The sequence below is a fragment of the Microcaecilia unicolor genome, chromosome 2 (assembly GCF_901765095.1).
Source record: "Microcaecilia unicolor chromosome 2, aMicUni1.1, whole genome shotgun sequence".
NCBI lineage: Eukaryota > Metazoa > Chordata > Amphibia > Gymnophiona > Siphonopidae > Microcaecilia > Microcaecilia unicolor.
Window position 1 is genome coordinate 518512856 of NC_044032.1, and position 25341 is coordinate 518538196.

Consider the following 25341-nt stretch of genomic DNA (forward strand, 5'->3'; position numbering starts at 1 on the left):
TTTCACCAGCGATCAATCCCGTTTTTGGGATATATCATCTCTCCTGAGGGTCTCCAGATGGATCCTACCAAGCTCCGGGCCATACGAAATTGGCTGGTACCTCAGGGTCTCCGGGCCTTGCAACATTTTTTGGGGTTTGCAAACTACTACCGGCAATTCATCCATCAATATTCCACCATTACAGCCCCTCTCGCCTTGACCAAGAAGGGTGCCAATGGGAAGAATTGGACCCCAGAGGCCCAAGATGCCGTTGCGACTTTAAAGCAAGTCTTTCTGTCTGCGCCCATGCTCCAAAGTCCAGATATCAAAAATCTATTCATATTGGAAGTAGACACCTCTTCTCTGGGAGTAGGTGCTATTCTATCTCAAGCCTCAGATTCTGGTAAACGTCACCCCTGTTTGTTTTTTTCTAAAAAGTTACCCCATCATGGTAATCACGGATCATAAGAACCTCCTATACCTTCAGGACGCCAAAAGACTGAATCCACAGCAGGCACGCTGGTCACTGTTCTTTGCCTGATTTAACTTCCGCCTGGTGATTCAACCTGCTGAAAAGAATACACAAACTAACACCCTATCCAGTGCTTTCAACTCTTCCGAGGAACCCGAGGAATGTTACCCCATGTTAAATCCTGCCTGCATTGCCTCCACGACCCTGGTTTCACCCAACACTACGATAACGTTCGTGCCACCTCAGTCCAGAAGGAAGGTCCTCAAATGGGGACACTCCTCCACTTTTGCTGGTCACCCCAGATTCCGCAAGACCTTTCATTTGATATCTCAATATTATTGGTGGCCACGCATGGCTCAAGATACCCTGTTTCCCCGAAAATAAGACATCCCCTGAAAATAAGACCTAGTAGAGGTTTTGCTGAATTGCTAAAATATAAGGCCTCCCCCAAAAGTAAGGCCTAGCTCCAAATTGTATCTTCCACCTCCTGCCCCCCGGCTGAGACCGCCCTCAACTCCCCGACATATTACCTTCCATTCCGTTCCGGACATGCCGCCCTGCGTTTAAAGCTCAGCTGTTATTTTAAGTCGCTGCAGCAGCTCAAGTCCAGTCTCTCCCGTCAGTGTCCCGCCTTCCTCTGATGAGGTGTTTCCTGTTTTCGCGAGGGCGGGACATTGAAGGGAAAGGCTGAAGTCAAGCCGCCGCTGCCCTTCCCCACAGACGTTCGGCAGCTTCCTGACATCTTTAAAACTGGGTGAGTGTCCCAACAGAAGGTACATGGGGGAAGGGGGAGAAGAGGGTATTAGGAACCCTAAGGACTAAGCTTACTTAGAATGCTGTACTTATTTTACGGTAGGTAAATGATTCTGTGCACTGTATTACTCAGTCTCCTTCTTTTTCGTTGTAGGGGGATTGTTGTGCTGACTCATGTTTCACCAAGCTGTATCAAGGCTTCCCCTTAATTTACTTAATGCTAACTTCTTGTCCTGCTGCTGTGTAATTAAAAAGGCTGCTGAAATTCTAGGAAGCTACTGCTAAAAGTTGCAGTGGCCATTTTCTCTAAGAAGCTGCAATTTTACTGTAGTAGGGTATTTTGAACAGCTTGTACCCTCTGCAGCTGATATTGAGGTAAGCCTTGGAGTAAAGAACTGCAATAATCCAATCATGTTACCGTGTTTCCCCGAAAATAAGACATCCCCTGAAAATAAGACCTAGCGCATCTTTGGGAGCAAAAATTAATATAAGACACTGTCTTATTTTCGGGGAAACAGGGTATCTTACATTTTGTTTCTACCTGTCCCACCTGCGCCCGAAACAAGTCTTCTCTGGGCAAGCCGTGGGGACTCCTGCAGCCTCTACTGATTCCGCAGGTCCCCTGGCAGGAGATATCCATGGATTTTGTTACAGATCTACCCAACTCCCAAGGTTACACTGTCATTTGGGTGGTGGTGGACCGATTTTCCCAGATGGCCCATTTTATTCCCATGAAGTCCCTTCCTTCTGCTGCCACCCTTGCCACAGCTTTCATCCAACACATCTTCCGCTTACATGGACTTCCGCTATGAATCATAAGTGATCGGGGCTCCCAATTCACCTCGAGGTTCTGGAGAGCGCTGTGTTCTTCTTTTAAGATCACCACCCACTTCTCATCTTCCTACTATCCACAGACCAATGGACTCGTTGAATGGGCCAATCAAACTCTCAAGACCTTTCTGCGGATGTACACTAACAGTCATCAGGACGACTGGTCTACATTACTCCCCTGGGCAGAATTCGCCTATAACAACAATCTTCATACCGCCTCGCATACCTCACCATTTTTTGCTGCATATGGACACCACCCTCATCTACTGCTTCCGATTCCTCAGACCCAAGCATTGCCTCTACTCCAATGGACTCTCATTGACATCCAGGACATTTGGGTCAAGGTCCAGCAACATCTCCAGAGGGCCTCGGATAAGTACAAGCGCTTTGCAGATCGGAAGAGATGAACGGCACCAGTGTTCCAACCTGGACAGAAGGTCTCAGTACCAGAAATTTTAGACTGCGCTTACCTTCCTTCAAATTCACACCTCGATATATAGGTCCTATTTCAGTGCAGTCTCGGATGGGAGCTTTCACTTATTGTCTCCAGTTACCAGTTAACCTCAAGGTCCACAATGCCTTCCATGTGGCCCTGCTTAAGCCATTTCTTACCGCCAAATGGCACCCAGAGCCTAAGAAGATTATCATTCCTGATCCTGAGTTCGAAGTTGAGGAGATTCTGGACTCTAAACATCAGAAGGGACGGCTGTTCTACCTATTGTTTTGGAAACACTTCATTCCTGAGGACAATTCTTGGGAACCCACGACCAATGTCCACGCTCCTGATCTGGTCTGAGAGTTTCATACCCGCTTCTCATCCAAACCCGGACCAGGACAGAGGGGGAACCTTGGGGGGGGGGGGGGGTACTGTCATGTCCCTCACCTTGCTGGTAATGGCGCTTCCTCCGGGGTTACCTTCAACAGCATCTCTGCCCCACCTCCTTGCTCCATGGGGATTGGATCCACGTGACTGGTGTTCTGGTTGTCCATCTCTCAGCCCTTAACCTATGGGCTCTCCCTTGCCTCCTCTGCTCTTTCCCTGTTGGATGCCTGGCTGCTTCCCTTACTCTCCTTCTCAGCTGTTTCCAGTGAATGGCTGATGCCAGCACTATTTCTGTGGAACCCTTCCCTGCTTCAATGCTTTGGCTTCTACTTCGGTAGGTGTTTACTTGCTCTGTTGTTTACTTCTTCTCTACTATGTCCCTTGTTGCTGACATTGCCTGCACCTGGATTACTCTCTTGCCTGCTGCCTGCCAATTGACTTTGCCCCTATCTGGATTACTCTCTTGCCTGCTGCCTGCCTATTGACATTGCCTGCACCTGGATTACTCTCTTGCCTGCTGCCTGCCTACTGACATTGCCTGTACCTGGATTACTCTCTTGCCTGCTGCCTGGCTGGCTGATCCGTTCACCACCCCGCTTCCAGCCCCGTCTCGTAAGTCCTGCAGGCCGCCCGCACCTAGGGGCTCAATCTCTGGGGAACGGCGATCAGCGCAGGTGAAACCCGGGGTTCTCCGGCCACCAAGCAGAACCTGGTCTGAGTACCGGGCTCAGCAGTGCTGTCCTTGGTACAAGAACTCACAAGTCTGACATCTTGATAACCAGGTTTAAGAAAGCAGGAAGCTGAAAAAGGGGCTCAGTAGAATCCTTTGTACAAATGCACTTGTCATAAAGGGTTAATGGCAGGGTTTACATTAGCTGACTTTTGAACTGGAATAGGCGGAACTGTTTACTGTGCATCTGATATGAATGCTGTGAGACTGAGAAGTTGGTTAGTAGTCCAGAGCTGAAGCTGTAAGTAATTACAGGTAATCACTAGCAGGATATATATATTTTTTACTTAGTGCAATGTACCATAGTTGCAACAAATTTAAGCAGTGATTGTGGCAGGTTTAAGCAATTGAATTGATGAGCTACATGTGGGAAAGGGGCCTCAGTGTTCTTGTCTGTAGAGAGAACCTTATTGTATGGCTGTGCAAAGGTTGTTGAATTAAAAACCAAGGCACAACGTGTAATTTGGGGATTCTGTTGAAGCTGCTTGCCTTTCTTCCTATGAAGCTTTTAGAATGCAGTGCTTCCAGGTGCCCAGAATAATGAGCCAATCAGCACCGATAACTGGGCATTAACAAGCAATTATAGGCACTAATTGGCACTAATTAGAATTTATGCACACATCTATTTAGGTGTATTCTATAAAAGGTTGTGCCTAAATTCTAGTGTGCCCAACAGATAAAGGGGCGCGCCCATGGCAGGAAAATGGGTGGGTCAATGGCGTTGCCAAAAGATGCACGGAACTGTGCCTAAATTAAGTGTGCCAAATTAGTCCTGCTGAAACCTGGTGGAAATGGTCGCACCTAACAGGAGGGCACAGATCCCGGCCCTAGGCACTATTATATATATATGGTGCCTATGACTTCATATCCGACTGTTGAACAGGATACCATTCCTGTGAAGTTACTTGTTGATGTAGCTTAGAGTTATGATATATTTACTCTTGTCCAAGCCATACCTTTGAATTGGTCACAACAATCAAACACAGGTCTAGGTTGATCTGAATAGCTGGGTGTTTCTGTTGATTTGGGGAGCTTCCTGGTCACAGCTGTACTGACATTCTCAACTGTGTTGAAAAGTGTTTCTTCAGTGAAAAAGCTAGAGGATATCCTTGTGTTCAGTGAAATACTATCCTCTAGCCTTCTGTGAAAAGGCTAGAGGATGGTATTGTAGTCTAATAGCTAGCACAGCAACCTTTGATGCTACTGACTGAGGTTCAAATTGGGCTGTAGCAGCTGGTCAGCATACACATCTCACCCAAGTTACCTGGCTAGAGTGTGTGTTTTTGGAAACCCAGACTAATGTGTCTCCTGGGTATGGTGGGTGGGAAGGGGGGACAAATGTATACTGAGCATACATTGATGCTTTGTGGAAGCTGTTCCGTGAGAGGTCTCTAAGAGAACCATCTGTAGTAAAATTTGCCATACTGAAGATTTCTGTCTGTATGGAGACAAGGGGTGAGAGGGAGAGGGAGGTTGAGTCTCATGGTACTACCTTGTTCCTCACAGTGGGGCATGACGTTACTATATTACATCATTCCTCCTGTCTCCACCTCCACATTTCACAGTACCTTGTATCCAGGGCATTATATATATATGGAAATGGCAATTTCAACCTCTGTCCTGAACAGGCTGCCCTCCTAATAGATCTGTGGAGATGACTGAGAGAGTAGGCTATATAGCAGATAAGGTAGTCTAGTGGTTAGAACAGTTGACTTATCATTCAGGGGTGGTGGGTTCAAATCTTACTAGTGGTACCTTGTACTGTGGTCATAGCTAGCATAATATTAGGAATGGCTGCTAGAACTTAGGCTCTGAAATATCAAATCAAATTGGTGTGGAATTCAGGTTCTGTAAATGTCACGGAACATGATGATGCCTAACATCAGTGCCAATCTCCGCAGGTGCTATAATTAGTGCTCAAGTGTACTCCATTTTGTCTTTAGGACTCAGAGAGTATGTTTGCATGCTCTACTGTGCTTCTGGTGACATTTTGCAATCTTGATGTCTGCTGTGATCGAACCCTATACCCATTTCATTTAAATTCTGTCCCTGCTACTCCTGCTTACTCCCTTCTCACTATATCTGCTCCACTTCTGTCCATTCCTCCATTCCCACTTCCTGCTGTCCCTATCCCTATTCTTGCTTCTCCCACCCACCCTGTATATCATCCCTGTATGCAAGTTGATGTGTTTGTGTGTGGGTGTCTCACTATTGTTGTATGTGTGTGTGTGTGTGTGGGGGGGGGGGGGTTGCAGCCACATATGTCTGTCTTTGGTGTGTCTCTGTCAGTGTTGCTGTCCCATTGTGTGTGTGTGTGACTGCAGTGCAGAGTGATGGCATGCCAGGGTGGGGGAAACAGGAGAGGAAGAGGTCGAGGGCAAGGGCAGGTGCAGAGGGTGTACAAGACCAGGTTCCTGGACCTGACTAATGAAGAATGTATAGCTAGGTACCACTTTAATAAAGAAACCATAGTGCACCTGTGTGAACAGCTGCAAGAGGAACTGGAGCCTATTGCTTGGAGGGGGCATGCCCTGCTATTCATGTAAGCGTGACCACAGCCCTGGCCTTTCTTGCAAGAGGCACTTTCTAAACAGCCCTAAGAGCAGCAGCAGGAATCAGCCAGCCAGCTGCATCACACATCATCACCCACTTTCCTAAGGCCTTTTTGAAAAGGGATACCCTTTATATTCAGTTCCCCATGCGTGAGGCAGAATAGCAAGAAACCATGACAGTAATGAGTTTGCCCAATTCTCCTCTGTTCTGGGTGCCATAGATTGTACACATGTGTCAGCCAGTGAGCCAGAATACAGAAATCAAAGGTTCTACCACTCCCTCAAGCTGTTTGTAATGCAGCACTAGAGATAACAGATATGTATGCCAACTTTCCCCAGATACCACAGTGCCTAAGTCCTTTCATGCTCTGGCATCCACAACGCCTTTCAGAGTGGAGAAATCTGAGGGTCTATCCCCTCAGGAACTGGCTGATGACCCCTATTGTGAACCCCCAGAGGAGATCAGATACAACAGGGCCCACAGTGCTACCTGGGCAGTAATTGAGAGGACATTTGGCCTTCTGAAGACTAGATTCTAGTGCCTAGACTTCTCAGGGGGCAAGCTTTTGTACAAACAGTAAAGGTCTGTGAAATCTTTACTGCATGCTGCACAATCTGGTGATTACAAAGCATATGCCAGAACCAGAAGAACAGGCCAGGGAGGAAAATGACAGCAAGGATGAGAGACCAGAGGTACACCAGGAGGATCTGCCACCTCACCAGGCACATCAGAGAGGCCAGGAAGTCTGGTATAACATAATCTAGACACATTATTTGTGAATATGGTGAGAAATTTTATTATATAAATATACATATGTATTATTGTCCCCCTCCGCCATTCCCCTCCTCCCACATTTTCCCTCCTCCTCCTTCTCCCTCTAGCAATTAGGCAGTACAGCGATAATAAAAAAAAAAAATACATGATCCCAGGTTCCCCTCTTTTCCAACCATTGTGCAGTATAGTGATAAAAAAAGTATGTGACCCTGGTTTCCCCTTTTCCCTCCCCCAACCATTGTGCACTACAGTGATAAAAAATACATTACCTCAGGTTGCCCCCTTCCCCCATCATTGTGCAGTACAGTGATAACAACAACAACAAAATGACCCAAGGTTTCCCCCTCCCCTAACCATTGTACAATATAGTGGTAACAAAAACATATGTGACCCCAGGTTTCCCCCCTTCCCCCTCCCCAACCATTGTGCAGTACATTGGTAACAAAATAAATGTGACCCTAGGTTCCCCCTCCCCCAACCATTGTGCAGTACAGTGATAAAAAAAATATATGACCCCAGGTTTCCCCTTTCCCCCAATCATTGAGCAATACAGTGACAAAAAAATACGTGATCCCATATTTCTGCCCTTCCCCATGGGGCTGCAGCATCTCAGGTCAGGCCCAATCCCAAAACTCATATCTGGCATTATATCTTCCAGTGCTTCAATTGCCAACATCCAATTGTGATGTGGAGAATTATATGAAAAAAAAGTGAGGGATGTTTATGGTACAGAAAACAACAGTCCCAGCAACAACAAGTCCCACATGACCTGGTGAGAGAGGTAGGGCCCAAGTGACCCCCATCACTGCTTCTACCTTCCCCTGTTCCAGCATCGGCCATGCGTGCCCTGGCCACTGCCTCTGCTGTGAGGCAGGGTTGGAGGTTTAATAGGTGCTGGGGGTGGTTCACTGGGCCCAGCAGTTGGTGGCCAAAGAATGGGCGAGGGGCATGATTGCAACACAGGGACGAGAGAGCTAGGGAAACTGCCCACTAACTGGCGGTCTTACAACAGCTGGGGGAGGGTGGAGACCAGGGTATCATTTTGAGTTTAAATATTGGACACAACAGATGAGATGAGCTGTAGTAAACAGTCCTCAAACTACTCCAGGCCTTCCTGTTCTTTCTCACGCTGCTAGCTTCTCTAGCATACCAGCCAGCAGTTGCCTGACACCTTCTAGCTCCTGCTGCATGCCAATAACCTCTTCCCTGAACAGAACCTGTTGTTCTCAAATCTGTTGGCCAACAACTATAACATTATCCTCCTCCTCTCCTTGTTCCTGCTCAGGGTGTCCAAGATCTTTTTCCTGACATGCGGGAGCCTCGTAGTTAAGATCTTCCAGCTTTATTGGTTTGACCAGCTCCTTCTCCTACTCCTTGTTCTTACCTCAACATCTGTGTCCCCTTCATCTTCCTCCAGAGGCAGCATGTCAACCTCTTCTACTGCTGCTGGACCCTGTTGTTCAAGCCCATGGTGCTAGGAAGCCTGCTGTGAAGGACCAGTAGCAGCAGTATCCTCCACCTCTGGGGTGGCCTTACCACCGCCCTATGCAGTTGCAGCATCTGCATGAAAGGAGCAAAGGACACATTAGCAGGACCAGTCCTGTGACAAGCAGTGCTGTATGCACACCAAACAGGGACCATGCTTGACCAGTCTGCCCTCCAAAGGGAAAAGGAAGCAAGTGGAAAAACTCAACATTTGAGAACACCAGGGAAAACATATTTTGAACTGCAGTAATTAGGGTGTGTTGTCAGGTAAAGGTTCATAAAAAGGACCCTCCACAGCATTCCATTTAAGCACCATTACACGCATGTATAGCACTTGGTTCCCCAAAGTCAGATGTGGCATGATCCCAATTTTTCTAACATGTCATTTGCTTTCTTTTGCCATTGGAGGGCAGAGGTGACTATAACTCAGAGTGGGATCCTGTTTCCTGGACATAATATCTCTATTCCAAAGCTTACTGGAGGCACCTGTATCACTGGGAGGTATGACAGTGAGGCCATTGGCATGGATGGCATCATGAGATTATTGACAGAGAAACTGTTAATTCGCTAAACAATTGTACATATATTTGTAAACGATATAGGGACCCAAGGTGCAGCAATGCCTAACTGTAATGAAATGCTTTGCGATGGGACTATTAGTTACACAGTAGTGACTATCACAGTGGGTACAATGTGAGGTATTGCAGGGGTTGGGAAGTGGCATGCTTGGAGCAGTTGTTTTGGTGTGAATATTTGTCAGCAAATATGGAAGAAAATAGGTGAAAATAAGGAAGAAGGATGGGGCACAGTGGAAGGTAAGAGTGTGAACCAGTGCTTTGATCTGAGAAAATAGGTGCTGAGACTCATGCTGAGCAAACAGTAGGTGGTGGAGTAAGCAGAACTTGATTTCAGCCAGTATCATATGACCTAGCATAGATCTACCGGGAAGGTGGCTGCATCAGGATCTAGCCATCCTAGGTTTAAGTCTAGCTGGTGCACCAATGGAAACCAAACTCGGCCTCAGAAATTTGATTGTTTTTTTTCCCCTGAGAACAATAAAGGGGTTGAAAATTTTTTTTTGGAGACTGGTCCAATGAATAACGGCTTAACTGGCTATGTTTTAGTAGCCAAAAAATCCCTGGAAATTCAATGCCAGTCAATGGAAGCGCTAAGAAATACCAGAAACCACTGTTTCTAACTGTAAATCTGCTTTCACACCAGAGTGATCCCTTGTTTACTTTTACCTAAGAGGAAAACAAATAGAATCTACATCTTCTCAACATGACAAGTGCTATGGAACAAACATTCACAAAGTGTGATGTCTGCTGAGAGTATTGAGCAAGCATTTGGCCTCCATTTTGTTATTCCTAAGAAGACTCGCTGGAACTCTATCTACAACTCAATAGAACGGCTTAATTGGAGAAACAAGCATTGATGCCATGAATTCAGTCTGCAAATGGTTAGATGTTGTCAAGTTTCATCATTCAGAAATCATGTTTGTCACAGAACATGTCTCTGTAACAAAACCCTTGATGCAAGCTTTAGACATTCTTCAATGTGAAACTAAAGCATTCATGACCTACATTGTGCCCACTCTGGTATTGCTGAAAGAAAATCTACAAGCATTTGAGAAAAACATAAAATTTCAGACTTGTCAGTGGCATAAAGAAGCACTTTGAAGAGCAGTTAATGTATGAGAAACTTATAGAGCTGCAATATTACAACCAAAGTTCAAGACTGCATGGATCAAGGACCCTAGGCGGAAATTGCTAGGAATGGATTTGCTGTTAAAAAAAAAAAAAAAGACAAGCCAAGAGTTCTGTCACAGTTTATGCTACTGCAGATGCCACAGCAACTCAGACACAGCTGGACATAGATGATGATTTCTTCACTTTCAACACAGCAGACAACAACAGCACAAGATTTAAGGAGTGACAAACACAATGCTGATGTTACGGCAAATGAAAAACACCAGATTGATGCAATCAATTTCTTATACTGTTTAATCTGAGTCAGGTGAATTCATTCAATATGCTTCCTCAGATTAGATAGCAAAGTCATATATGCTGACACTTCTTTTGGTTTTGTTGTACACAATAAACAAAGAAACTTATACTTGTTGACATTAAAGCTAGCACATTTAAGCATCGTATCTAAATGAGGCCACGGAAAAATAGATAACACATCAGACTTTGCAGCAATAACATGCAATGTCACCTGCCTCAGCAGTCCATAAACTCTAAAATTAAAAGACAAAACATTTACAAAAGTAAAATGAATCTACCTTGAAAAAATGCTATGCATAAAGTTATTAAAACTTTTGTGGCAATCATTTGAAAATGTAAAATACACACCCCTTCCCTTTCTCTCACCCCCCCCCCCCCTCCTCCCCCAGAGAGAGCTGTAAGATGAGAAATGCTGGATACCTGGTTTGGGAAGAAAAGGAGAGATCCTCAAGAAGGTGATCCTTGGAAATTCTTGAATCAATGTCTCTCCACTGGAATCTCGAATAAATTGTAGATCTATGAGCATTAGCTTTGAGGGGATGGATTTCCATTATCCAGATATGACCTGGAAGGATAAGATCTTTATACCCTTTTCACCACCCCATTTACTCCATACCAGCATGTAAACAGCTTCTGCAACTGCAAAAATGACAATATTGCTACTTATTTCTTACACAGATCAGTCTCAATAAAATTAAACATGTACTGAACAGTGCACTACAAAAACAGTATGAAGTAACTCTCAATCTACCCTGGTCTAGTTCCAGAAGCTACATTCCTAAATAAGTAATAACCCAAAAAATGTCTCCTCTTCCGCATACCAAATCTGAGATTACCATTTTTCTATTAGTTTAAGTAAGCATTTATATTTCATGAGCATGTTAGCTCTATAAATCTGTCACTCATGATTATTAAAAATATTCAGTTCTGCAGATCTGATTCTACAACGTCGCTAGACGTTGTATAAACCTAGCTTTTATCCTTGCTTATAACATCTATGGGATATTAATATTGTCTTTAGTAAGCATCCTTCTTCTTTAACCTATGTATGTGTATATTTTTTTTATTTATGCCAGTTTATGTTGTATTTTAAGTTTCTTTTTAGGTTGTACATCTGATTGTCCCTTTACCTTGATTTTTGTTGATATCTTTTTGAAAAATGTAATAAAATATTTGAACTGGAAAAAAAACATAATAGTACTGACAAAATTAAAATCCAGTGAGTAGAGAGCACTCCAAGACAGGCAGCACTAACCTCCTGACTGCAGTACACAGTGCTGTACAAGGGAATGTAGAAGATTTGCATCTTGGCCCCTTCCTGTGAATGTGGCCGAATAGGTTGAAGTAGTGCGTGTGTAGAGGGCAGGGACTAGGGTTTACAAGTGATGTCAGATGCTGGTATGCATCTGATTGAGCCCAAACTAATGGTTCCAGCTCAGCTGCTTTTGGGATCGGAAGTTCAGGCCCAATCAGATTCAAGCCATGTCTGAAATCGGTAGGAAAGCCTATAGACGGGGAAAAGCAGAGTTATAAAAAAATCTACTTTCCAAATTTGTACTTTGTTACTAAATACTAAAGCACAGCTTACTTATAACAAGTTACAAGTAAAAAGTATGGTTGAAAATATGCTACTCGTCACAAGTAAAAGTACTGCCAATAGTACTCTGGTGATAACTTCACTTTCCCTGTCAAATAAAATGATGAATGTAAATGTAAAGATCTTGCAGGACTCTCACTAGCCCAGTATACTTGTGCATTTAGGACCATACCAAGTTAGAGAAGAGAGGAGCTATATACCATCTGGTTACAGCATCCCACCTCCTAGGATGGCTGCTAAAGTATTTTCTGTCCTTGTATAAGATGATAGACCTGGTCTAGAGCAACCAGATGCCATAACAAAGGTACACATTTCAATGTGGCAATAAAAATCACAAGTCCCAGTATGTCAAGGTGATATCAGTTTTATTAAAATATTAAAACACCAGTGATCTTATGTGGCTATATTTTGGCAGTCACCTGCATCAGAGGTATGATATAATCATTAATGTGGCAAATGTTTTTCTTTTGTACAGTAAGTATAGTAGGAGTTTTGTCGCATTTCAGGTTAAGATTGTTTGCTTGATATTTGACGAGCCTAATCAGCATACTAGTTTCGCCACACTAAGGCTTATATCATACCTCTGATGTAGGTGACTGATAAAATGTAACCGCAATGGGTCACTTGAATTTTAATATTTTAATAAAACTGTTGTCGTCTTGCTATACTGGGACTTGCGTTTTTTATTGTCACATTGAAATGTGTAGCTCTGTCATGGCACCTGCTCCAGACTCAAGTCTATCACCTTTGATCACTTTGTATGGGCTTTTTGTCTCTTTCTATTTCTCCTGCCCTTATACAAAAGTGTCTGGAAAAAATGATACGCTCAAAATTTTTCCAAATAACCCCAAAACAAATGTACTATTATTTAAAAAAAATATTGCTATTATTGACAGATGTTTTTGCAAGATGCTGTACAAAATGGATGATCCCTGTTTTCAAAATGACATCATTCAGGAAGTGACCAATAAGATCCATTTTAGCAAAATGGCATTTAGTCAGTGGTGTTGAAGACTTTTTGAACGTATCAAGATTGAAAGAGGACACTTTGAACAGAAATTATGAATTAACTAAGGAAAAAATCTATTCCTTGTCAGCCCTCCTGACCGGTCCAGATACTGATGCTTGGGTTATGGTTGCCTACCAGCAGATGGAGTCTGAGAACACTAAAATTCTGAAGGGGTCTTTTACATAGGCGCTGGCGTTTTTAGCACGTGTTAAAAATAGGCATGCACTAAACGCTAAAGACGCCCATAGGAATACATAGGCATCTTTAGCATTTAGCGCACGCCTATTTTTAATGCGTGCTAAAAACACCAGTGGGCCTATGTAAAATACCCCCTTTGACTTGTATAATAGCACTGTTCCAACCCTCTGCCAGCCAATATGTTCTCGGTCTCCAGTCTGCAGCTGGTCTGGTAGGATTGAAAGGGGATTGCCCCAGGGGAAGGGTCCTAGTCCTTATGTAACCACTGGTTACAAAATAATTATAAAAAATATATAATTAAAGTTACCTGGGTATGGGATCCAGGGGTCCAACAGGGTCATTAGTGGTCAGTGGGATTCCTTCCCTGGTGGTCCAGGGCTCTATGGGGTAGAGGAGGTGCTGTTTGCATTCTCCCTGTTGCGGTATGGCAACAGAATAAGGTTTTTCGAATGTGCTGTTTACATCCTTCCTGTTGCTGTCTGCCAGAAGAATGAGGTTTCTCGAATGGCTTGTGTGAGGCCTAGAAGGGGAACTCGGCAGATCTGCGAATTAACTCCGGAGCTGGGAAATATGCCCAAAATGAAACTTAGGTCTCAATTTTAGGCCTGACCAGCTGGGAGTTCTAGTGCTTTTGTGAATTTTTACTGCTATAATGGGGGGGGGGGGGGGGGGGGGGGGGGGGTGGAGAGGTCCACAGGGATCCCAACCAAAAGTGAGTGTCAATTTTTGAAGCCCTGATGGGACAGGTAAGGGGGCTAGTGGCCCAGAAATTTGTTTTTGTACTTTTAAATGGTGTTTTTTTTAGATCTGTGGTGCTGTGGGTCATGACGAGGATGCTTTAAAAATTATTTTTGTCCGCAGGGGGTCTGGGGATCTCCCTGAGATGGGTTGGGGGGGTATGAATAATTAAAAATGTATTTGATTTGATTTTGTGATGGTTTTACATGCGGGCAGGTTTTTGGGCCACTGGGTGTGCATTTGGGGAATTTCAAGTGAATAAAAGTATGGTTTTATGAAGAAATTCAATAATGTCTTCTATAGCATGTTATTTTAAATTTGAAAATAAGTGCATTTTATACACAGTAAACTGGGAGGGGGACATAATTTTTATTAGAATTTGTGGTAATTTTTGTGGTTATTTAACTTATAACCTAAATTTCTCATTCATTTCAATGGGAATTTTTACTTTCAAAATGGAGACCGCAATTGCAAAATGGAACTGTTTGCATTTTAAAGTTTTGGAATGTTTTTAAATTCATGCTTCTGATTGATGCTGGGTATGCGCTGATGTCATCTGAGTCTCTGTCACTCTGGAAACGGCTGGGGTGGCAGCAGTGTTGCCAGGTGGGCAGTTTTACCGCCCAATTGGGCGGTTTTCCGCGACCCGCCGCGGGAAATTTTTGCCCGCGGCGGGTTGCGGCTTTTTGGGCTGCTTTTGGGTCGTTTGGGCGGTTTTAAAAGCGTTTTTTTCGGCCGCGGGGGCAGGGTTAGTGACGTTTTGGGCGGGGTTCGTGACGTTTTGGGCGGGGCTGATGACGGGGGAGGCGGGGCTGATGACGGGGAGGCGGGCCGGTGACGGGGGAGGCGGAGCCGGTGACAGCGGGGCGGGGTTGATGACAGTGGGGGCGGGGTTGATGACGGCGGGGGCGGGGATGATGACGCGGGGGTGGGGGTGTCAGGGGCGGGGTTTGACTTTGGGCGGGTTTTGGGCTGGATTTGGGCTCGATTGGGTGGGAAAAATTTTTTCCACCTGGCAACCCTGGGTGGCAGTTGCTCAGAAGAGCTGTGGATTTCAGTGTGTGTGGAAGCATAGGTGGGTGCTCTGTGTGAGGGTGGAGAATTTTCCCCTAGAAGTACAGTTTATGCTACCCATTGAGTCAATGTGGCAAGTGAGTGACTGGCCTGACTGGTTGGAAGCTGATTTTTTTTTTGGGGGGGGGAGGGGGGGGGTATTCCCCCCCCCCCCTTAAATTGTGAAGGTGCTGGCTATGGTGAATTTAAGTCTGTCTGAGAGACTGAGACTTAGAGCCTGACTAGTACAAATGAGCAAGAGAATTTGCTCAAAAACTGTGTGCTGTGAATTTACCTGTTATAGAGTCTATGGTCAGGCCTATGCCCAGTGAAGTCAGGCCTATGCCCAGTGACGTCAGGCCTATGCCCAGTGAACCTAATTACAGCCTGATTGTTTGAGCTGTTGTTCAAAGATTTAAACAACTGCAGTGAGGGTGGCTGTGATATGTGATAGAGTTGCTTTCAGCTTTACAAGTCCATGAATGTGGTGTGGCTGAAGTACTACAAAATGGACAGCTCTTTAGCACAGAGACAATAGTTTTAGAATAGGATCCTAAAGTTAGGGAGTCTAATTAGCTTTTATTTTCAAAATAGGTAGGGAAGTTTCTGTATCTGAATCCCAGTCTTAATAGATAAACCTGAGATTTGAAAGTGAGGGTTTTGTCTTAATGAGTTAAGTTAGGAAGGTAGCGCTTCCTGAGCCTTGGATCAGCAAAGAAGACATTATTTTGCTGGAGTCGCTGAAGGGCCCCACCGTTCAAGCAAGGCCAAAGTCCAGTGAAGCAAGGAGAAGACAACTATCCAGAGCTAAGTGGAAACTCTCATTTGGGGTTAATGTAGGGATGCAGCATGCAGGAAAAGGAATCCATACATGGAGAGAGGGAAAAGAATATCAAACATTTTGGTATGTCCTGAATTTATCTGAAATCCAGAATAGCTGAAAAATAAAAGTAACACAAAATCAGAGGGAAAGGGAATTGAGTCCTTAATACATCTGATTCTGTCTTGTGATGACAATTGGTGGGTAATGCCTTTAGTTCTGTGGTTTTACAAGTGCTGTTAACCTGAAAAATGATCACAAAACTTGTTTAACATTGGGATAATTCAGCTGAATTACATTTAAAATTTGTTACAAAGTTAGGAAACTTTAATTGTCTAAAAATTGAATTGTTTTGCATACAAGTACATCTGAAATTTGAAATAAATTTGTTGTAATCCATACATTAAAAAATCTTGAATTTTAGCTTCATTTCCTCCATGATTCTGTGGATGAGGATAGTGATTTTGTTTTCTTTGCTCAACATCAGAGTTAGTTTGCTGGGTTAGCCACAACTACAACCACTCTTTCCCAAAGACTAACTTTGCTTGAAGACAGCGTAAGTTACACTTCATTTTTAGTTTGCTGTGATATTGCAAGTTTAAAAAAGCCAGGATATTTACTTGCCTGGCTGTTCTCTGCCTTGTTAGGTTTTTGTTTAGGGTTGTTGGTCCACGGGGGCTATGGTTACCCCTGGGGTACACACCCATGCAGCCAGGTCCCTCTCCCTGTGCCCCTGACTGCCAGGAGGAACTTGGTGCCTCGACCTCAGTTCCAGCCAGGAGCCTTGAGAGCCTTCCCGCACTTAGCAGCAAAAAAAAAGGAGCAAGAAGCATAAGGGGCACTTTTATCCTGTGAGCAATACTACTCAGTTGCTGTGCGGTCAGTCCTCCATGTCCTCCTTTCCTGGGAGTAGGCAGTGTGGGAGCATTAGTGCACCAGAGCCCTTCGTAGTAGGTTTGAAGGCATGGTTTCCCAGTTGCACCGGTGTCAGGCATGTGGGCATCAGGGTCTGGAGACTCCGGGTGCGAGGTGCAAGCTCTGCAGAGAGCCTGAGTTTCCGGTTAGCAGGAGTTGGAAGGCCCAGTTAAGAATGGCTCCGGTGGCTCCATCTCCCTTCCAGGCACTGAAGAGAAAGCGAGTACAGTGGTGATTACTATTGTGGTGGGAAATCCGCCATTGCCAGGCTTTTGTGCACCTCAGACCAACCTCCGCACTTGAGCACAGAAAATCTCCTATTGGGGTCGACTTTGGCCGCAGTGGATAAGTAAGTGTCAGGGGCCACAGGTTTTGCTCCAAATTTTATTTGGGCCCTGTACCAAGCTTGGAGGTCAAAAGGTACCATAGAAGCCTCTTTATCATCAAGGGCTGCCTCTGGGCCCGTCTCTAACTCTGCTCCTGAGCCTCCTAAGTGGCCAAGGTTGGACTGTGGGGAGGAGGATATTGAGGATTTTGTTTCCAGACTTTCTGAGGAGGCTTTCAGTGATCCAGAGGTGGAGGGTCTTGCTCTTCCAGATTTTGGGCAAAAACTTCCCCCTAGGAAATATCCTTCTGTGGTCCGTATTTTTCACAGGGAAGAGCGTGTGGCGCTCATTCTTAGGTCACTTCAGTTCTGAAAATTGATGAGCATCATAGGGAAGGAAACACTCAGAAGGTAGATCCTTTGGTTAAGGAGATTATGTGGCTCTCTAAAACCTTTCCCATGAGCCAAGATCTCCAAGAGATAGTTCACACTGAGTGGGACTTGCAGGCGATGGCTAAGCTGTACTCTATTCCTCACATGGACACGAAGCCCTTATGGTCTCCTACTGTAGATGACCTTGTAATGGTGGTTACAAAAAAGATCACTAACTCAGTGGACAGTGGTGTGGCTCTTAAAGATCCCCAAGATAGAAAAATGGAGTCTATAAAAGAAGAGTTTTTACCTCTTTGCTTTGTCTCTGTAGGTGGCCTTGTGGTCAAGGCCTGTTTCCATTGGTCAGAGAAAGTGCTGGATGATCCCTCTGGGGAAAGAGCTTTGGTGGACCAGGAGTTGGCGAAGTTAGAGATGGGCTTCTCCTTCTTGGCTGATGCTTTGGTTAGGACGTCGGCCAATAATATGGCCTTGGTTGTTGCCATCCAGAGGGCTCTTTGGCTCCGTGGTTGGGGAACGGATGTGGCTTCTAAATGTAAGCTGTGCTCCCTGCCTTTTCGAGGCTTCATGCTGTTTGGTAAGGAACTGGATAGGCTAGTTAAATGTTTAGGGGAAGCCAAGGTTCCACGGTTACCAGAGGATAGACCTAAAGAAATGGGATGTGATTCATTGGCAAGAGCTAGGCTTTGAGATGCAAGGTGGTATAGACTGGGCAAGTCTGGAGGAGTGCTCAGCATGGTCATTCTTTTCATATGATTCAATCCTTTCAGGGAGGTCACTGAGAGGGAGGGGGGAAGTGACTCCAGTTCCCTTAGCACAGGTCAGACTCTTTCCTCCTAATGAAGGTGTCTTGGGTCGTCCTCCTCTGCAACAGATTACTATGGACCATTGGGTTGTCGATGTAGTGCAGGACAGCTATGCCTTGGAGTTTAAACGTCCTCTACCTGATCGGTTTTTAGAGTCTCTCTGTCAGGGGCAATGGAAGGTCACAGCCATTAAGAACGCCTTGCAGAGACTTCTATAGCTTCAGGCAGTAGTTCTGGTGCCTCAGCAAGAGTATGGTTCCAGAACTTATTCCGTGTATTTCGTGGTTCCCAAAAAGGAAGGTATTTTTCATCCCATTCTCAATCTAAAGTGGGTGAACAGAGCTTTGACAGTGCCTCACTTCCGCATGGAGATGCTTCAGTTGGTCATAGTAGTGATTCAATGTGGGAAACCAGCAGCAGTGAGCATTTTGATGACCACTGCTGGTGTTATTCTCAGATTTTCAATGCCGGGATATGTCTGGGCTTCAGCATTCAATATCCGGTATATGCGGCACTGGCTAACACATAGCTGGAAAGTTGATATTTAGAATTTAACTGGTCAGGAGTTGCTGCATAAAGATAGGACTGTGTTATATGCTGTCCCTTTATGTGGTTACCCTGGTCTGTTAAGTGCTGAATATCAGCACTTAATTGGCCAATTGCTGACTCCCAACACACACTCCCCTCAATCCCTTCTCACCAATACACACTCTTCCAACCAAATCTTAGCCTTTTCTGGATAGGAAAGCATTGGTAACTATCTCATATGCTTTTTTGTTAAGTCTTTTGGACTATTGCAATGTCTTATATGTAGGTCTATCTTTGACCATATTTAAGAAACTCCAGATTATCCAGAATGCAGCAGCTAGATTGTTGCTGGGTGGGTGGGGGTGGGGCATAGTTGGGAAAATGCTAGACGTCTTCTCAACCAATTACATTGTTGTCCTATGAAGGAAATGGCCCAGTTTAAATGGTTAACTTTGATTTTCAAAGTTTTATATTTTCAGAAACCAGTTTATCTGAAAAATAAAATCATTTCCTATATACCTACTAGATTACTACAATCTTGTCAAGGAAAAGTGCCTCTATTCCTGGTATAGATGTTATGAGAAGAGTAGGATGGCATTCAAAAGCTTTTTGGGTTTTTCGGCCAGAGTTGTGGATCAAATTTCCCTTAGATTTGGAATTAGGAAGCTTAGGTTATTTCGAAGGAAGCAAAAGACATTTTTGTTCCCCTGATGATTTGACTTTTAGAATGTCAGATTGTAGTGGGTTGACTATGGCTGGTTATTTTATTTTTACTATTTCCTTTCTGTAACTTTTACCTTTTATTTCCATCTGTCATTGTTTTATAAGCTTGTAAACCACTTTGAATTATCTATTTTAATAAGGAAAATAGCATAAAAGTGCAAATAAATAAATAAATAAATCTGAACTTTTTGACCTGGAAGGTTTTGTTCTTGGCAGCAGTCACTTCAGCCCACAGAGTAAGTGAGCTCAGGCTTCTAGTAGATGTTACATCTTACACAAGATATTGTCACAACAGAGTAATTCTGTGCACGCTTCCTGAGTTCCTTCCTAAGGTGGTGTCATAATTCCATCTTAATCAGTCAATTGTTCTGCCAACCTTCTTTCCCAAACCCCATGCCCATCTCAGTAAAAGTGCGTGCATACTGTGGACTGGAGTGGACTAAACCCCATAGACAGTTCCCCCAGGCTTTTTTTTTATTTCTTATGACCCTATGCCTTCAGCAAATGCACTCTGAAAAACTGGCTAACAGACAGCATTTCCTTTGCATATAATCAGGCTGAGCTGACTCTAGAGAGTCAGGAGATCTTCACAACTGCAACATGGTCATCAGTCCACACATTCACATCTCTCTACTGTCTGAACCAAGATTCCTGACATGACAGTCAGTTTGGTCAATCATTCTTATAGAATCTATTTGGGATCTAGAATCTAACTCCACCCCCCTTGCCATGTTGTTTCTGCTTCAGGCTGTTACAAAAAAAAAGAAGAAAAAATGGTTCTAGGCCTTAGCTTGTTGCAGGGGTCATTCATTTTTTTCCCCTTAGGGATTCCCATACATATTAATGTGCTGTCCTGCTTGCCCTCGGAGAAAGCGAGCAGATGTTCTCTGAGGACAGCAAGACACATATTTTCACATTCTGCCCTCCTCCCCTAGGAGTTGTATTCTAGTAGTTTTCTAATAAATTGGCTGGTCCCGCAGGGTCACTGCAGGTGGGAAGGCACATAGGCTTGTACGGTAGAACTCCCAAAAGCAAATGGAAAAGAAGCTAGGGTTGTTCCCATGCTGGGCTTTGTCGAATGATGTCACCTATATTTGTGAACATGTGTCTGCTGTCCTGCTACAGGTGAGTAATTTCATTTTCCTGTAATTCGCCTCAAACCTTCATGGTTAAGTGGAATAGAAATGATGAACTTAAATTAATTCAAGTAGAATCTTTTATTTCTGTCATTAATGTATGTTATAGTTCAAAATGAACAATTAAAATGTGCAATTTCAGGATTGCTAAAATATTAAAAGTAGTGGTTCCCCCTATGTGACAGCACATGTACATCTGTGTTCTGAAATACACGATATATAGGTTGCTGAGTCACCTCCATTGATGTTTTAGATGCTGGCATATTTAAAATGATTGTTCGTGCTGCATGTTGCTGATAAATACACATATATTCCTGTATATATTTTAGAAAAGGCTCTATGCTGGCAGATCCTTTTCTAAAATACTGGAATTGCACACGATTCCAACCCAGACATTTCAGTTCCAATTTCTGTTTTATCTAAAATGGGGCTGTTTGTGTCTGTGTGCTCAAATGCAATAAGATTGTAAACTCTTTGAATCACAGACATTGCAATTTTTTCTCTAGAGCAATATCTACACTGGTTCTGTATGAATATTTTTCTTATTATCATATTTGTTTTTTTAGAGTTTTCCTAAACCATAGTGCTGTAATATAACAGGTATTCCGTTACTTTCTGTAGATAGCAAATGGGACCATTCCCCCCCCCCCCCCCCCAATATTCAGTCATATTTGACCGGCGGCCAGGATCGGCACCTGGTCAGTTAAATACAGGATAACCAGCTATCCACCGATATTCAGTACCATGTACAATTGAATATTGCTAGTTAGTGGCTATCAGCTAGCCAGCTATATTGGGCGATGTAACCAGCTATCTGCTGATTTTTAAAGTCAGGCCAGCCAAGTTTGGCGGTCATATTTCGCCACGTGAAACCCTGGAATATCTTTGACCAATCTGACTTTAACTGGCCAGTGCTATTGGCTGGCCAGTTAAAGTCCGACCGGCCAAAGTTAACCCACATATTCAATGTCGGACACCAGAAATGGCCCGGCATTGAATATGGGCTCTCAGCGCTGACTGTGGAAGTTAGCCAGTCTAACTCCCATGGTCTGAAAATTGGCCCATTGTTGTTGTTCTAAATTCCTTTAATTCTCCCTTCATAGTAATTTGAACACAGAAGTAATACTCAGATTCAGTTTGATCATATGAGTCTTATTTCTCTAGATTATGAACAGCTCTGAGGCAGAGCTCTGTAGCAGTGCCATCTAGTGTGTGATTCTTAAAATGCTTTCAGCCTACTGATGGAATATCCTTGAGAGAGACAGTCCCTGCACAGTCTGGAAACCGATCAGGTGGTGTTTCCTCCAGAAGTTCACATTTGGTTGGTTTATTACAACAAATCTTAATCTACATTAACAACTTGTACACACACTATGGCTCTGCACAGAAGTTACTGTCGGAACAGTAAATATCGTAATTACTGACAAAACATTAAATAAAATCCTCATTCATTTCTGTCCTATAGTGATACCATGAAACTTCAACACCTATATGTTTTACCGTATGAGTGGTGGTCTCCCTTTCCTATCGACATCTATATTTATATCATGTGTATGTGTGTGTATGTATATATATATATATATATATATATATATATATATATACAGTGGTGGAAATAAGTATTTGATCCCTTGCTGATTTTGTAAGTTTGCCCACTGACAAAGACATGAGCAGCCCATAATTGAAGGGTAGGTTATTGGTAACAGTGAGAGATAGCACATCACAAATTAAATCCGGAAAATCACATTGTGGAAAGTATATGAATTTATTTGCATTCTGCAGAGGGAAATAAGTATTTAATCCCTCTGGCAAACAAGACCTAATACTTGGTGGCAAAACCCTTGTTGGCAAGCACAGCGGTCAGACGTCTTCTGTAGTTGATGATGAGGTTTGCACACATGTCAGGAGGAATTTTGGTCCACTCCTCTTTGCAGATCATCTCTAAATCATTAAGAGTTCTGGGCTGTCGCTTGGCAACTCGCAGCTTCAGCTCCCTCCATAAGTTTTCAATGGGATTAAGGTCTGGTGACTGGCTAGGCCACTCCATGACCCTAATGTGCTTCTTCCTGAGCCACTCCTTTGTTGCCTTGGCTGTATGTTTTGGGTCATTGTCGTGCTGGAAGACCCAGCCACGACCCATTTTTAAGGCCCTGGCGGAGGGAAGGAGGTTGTCACTCAGAATTGTACGGTACATGGCCCCATCCATTCTCCCATTGATGCGGTGAAGTAGTCCTGTGCCCTTAGCAGAGAAACACCCCCAAAACATAACATTTCCACCTCCATGCTTGACAGTGGGGACGGTGTTCTTTGGGTCATAGGCAGCATTTCTCTTCCTCCAAACACGGCGAGTTGAGTTCATGCCAAAGAGCTCAATTTTTGTCTCATCTGACCACAGCACCTTCTCCCAATCACTCTCGGCATCATCCAGGTGTTCACTGGCAAACTTCAGACGGGCCGTCACATGTGCCTTCCGGAGCAGGGGGACCTTGCGGGCACTGCAGGATTGCAATCCGTTATGTCGTAATGTGTTACCAATGGTTTTCGTGGTGACAGTGGTCCCAGCTGCCTTGAGATCATTGACAAGTTCCCCCCTTGTAGTTGTAGGCTGATTTCTAACCTTCCTCATGATCAAGGATACCCCACGAGGTGAGATTTTGCGTGGAGCCCCAGATCTTTGTCAATTGACAGTCATTTTGTACTTCTTCCATTCTCTTACTATGGCACCAACAGTTGTCTCCTTCTCGCCCAGCGTCTTACTGATGGTTTTGTAGCCCATTCCAGCCTTGTGCAGGTGTATGATCTTGTCCCTGACATCCTTAGACAGCTCCTTGCTCTTGGCCATTTTGTAGAGGTTAGAGTCTGACTGATTCACTGAGTCTGTGGACAGGTGTCTTTCATACAGGTGACCATTGCCGACAGCTGTCTGTCATGCAGGTAACGAGTTGATTTGGAGCATCTACCTGGTCTGTAGGGGCCAGATCTCTTACTGGTTGGTGGGGGATCAAATACTTATTTCCCTCTGCAGAATGCAAATAAATTCATATACTTTCCACAATGTGATTTTCCGGATTTAATTTGTGATGTGCTATCTCTCACTGTTACCAATAACCTACCCTTCAATTATGGGCTGCTCATGTCTTTGTCAGTGGGCAAACTTACAAAATCAGCAAGGGATCAAATACTTATTTCCACCACTGTATATATATACACAGTGCACTGTATTTAAGTGCATGTCGAATAAGCACATGCTCTGTTTAACTGCATGCTGTATTTCGGTCCCGTTTTTGGCGCCATCAATTTCTTTGGGGACAAACCGGTTTAGCGCACCACTGATAAGTGCAAGATTCACTTATATGCATGGTTTAAGACCGCTGCTCTGCAGGAAAGACTCCGCATAAGCGCATGCATGGAATATGGAAGCCGATTGGCGCGTGACAAAGGGGCAGTAAATTTGAAATCTCGTTGGTTAACTGCCAAAGGCAGAATAAGTGAAAGAATGTTGTTAGAGTTTACACTGGAGTCATCGTTGTCATTGTCGTCGTCACACAACTGTAAGACTTTAACACTGGCTGAACGAATAGAAGTTCTTAAAAAATTAGAAAACAAAGTCAAGCATCTATTGCTAAAGAATATGGTGTCAATCCAAGCAAATTTCACGTACCTTGAAGCAGAAAGACCAGCTTCTGGAAGACTGGCAAAACAATACAAATCCACACCGGAAACGTAAACGGGCGGGAAAAGCTGAGGATGTAGAAGATGCTCTTCTTCTGTGGTTTTCTCAAGTCAGGAGCAGACGATTTCCTGTCAGTGGTCCACTGCTTATGGAGAAAGCTAATCAGCTAGCTGAAAGTCTTGGACTAACTGAATTCAAAGCCACTGTTGGATGTTTGGAAAGATGGAAGGAGAGGAACAACATAAATTTCAAGAAACAGCATGGTGAAAAACAAGACGCTGATGACTTTGGTGCTGAAAATTGGGTTGTTTCAGTTCTTTCTACCATCCTTAATGAGTTTGCACCTCGTGACATTTTCATTTCTGACGAAAACGGTCTCTACTGGCGAGCGATTCCTGATGGAACACTTGCATTCAAACAACCCGAAACTACAGGAAATAAAACGTCGAAGGAGCTACTGATGATCCTCCTTTGCTGCAATATGGATGAGAGTGAGAAGTTGGAACCACTCGTCATTGGAAAGAGCACATAGCCCTGTTGCTTCAAGAATGTTGAGCAACTTCCTGTGTCATACGAAGCTAACGCAAATTCATGGATGACTGGGGAAATTTGGAAGCAGTGGCTAAAGAAGTTAGACAGTAGAATGCGGGTACAAAAGCGTCAGATTTTGTTGCTTTGTGATAATTGTGCTGCACACAGTGATGATATTAGATTGTCTAACGTCAAGGTGGTTTTCCTGCCACCAAACACTACCTCTCTGATCCAACCTATGGATCAGGGCATAATCGCCAATTTCAAACAACATTATTGGGTCTTGTGCTATGTCGTCTAATGAGCATTGTGGATGACCAGACTGGCAAGGATAAACGTACTGTTGAACTGGCTCGTAATCTATCACCGTTGGATTCCCTACATATGCAGAAAGAAGCCTGGAATCATGTTACACAGGCAACCATTGTGAACTTCTACAAGCAGGCAAGCTTTGTTAGGGATGTGGAGGGGGACAAAACAGATGCAGCTGTTG

At 44.0% G+C, this 25341-nt stretch overlaps 1 protein-coding gene across 3 annotated transcripts in view; it reads left to right on the forward strand.

The window, feature by feature from the left end:
• The first annotated feature begins 3795 nt into the window (after positions 1–3795).
• The window catches only part of LCTL (lactase like), a 193449-nt gene continuing 171903 nt past the window's right edge, over positions 3796–25341 (forward strand). For 2 of the 3 annotated variants that reach the window (XR_003940714.1, XM_030191236.1), the window contains exon 1: positions 3796–3843. The gene's annotated coding sequence lies outside the window, so the exon portion shown is untranslated. The remainder of the gene's footprint in view (positions 3844–25341) is intronic. The other variant, XR_003940715.1, reaches the window with a different exon arrangement.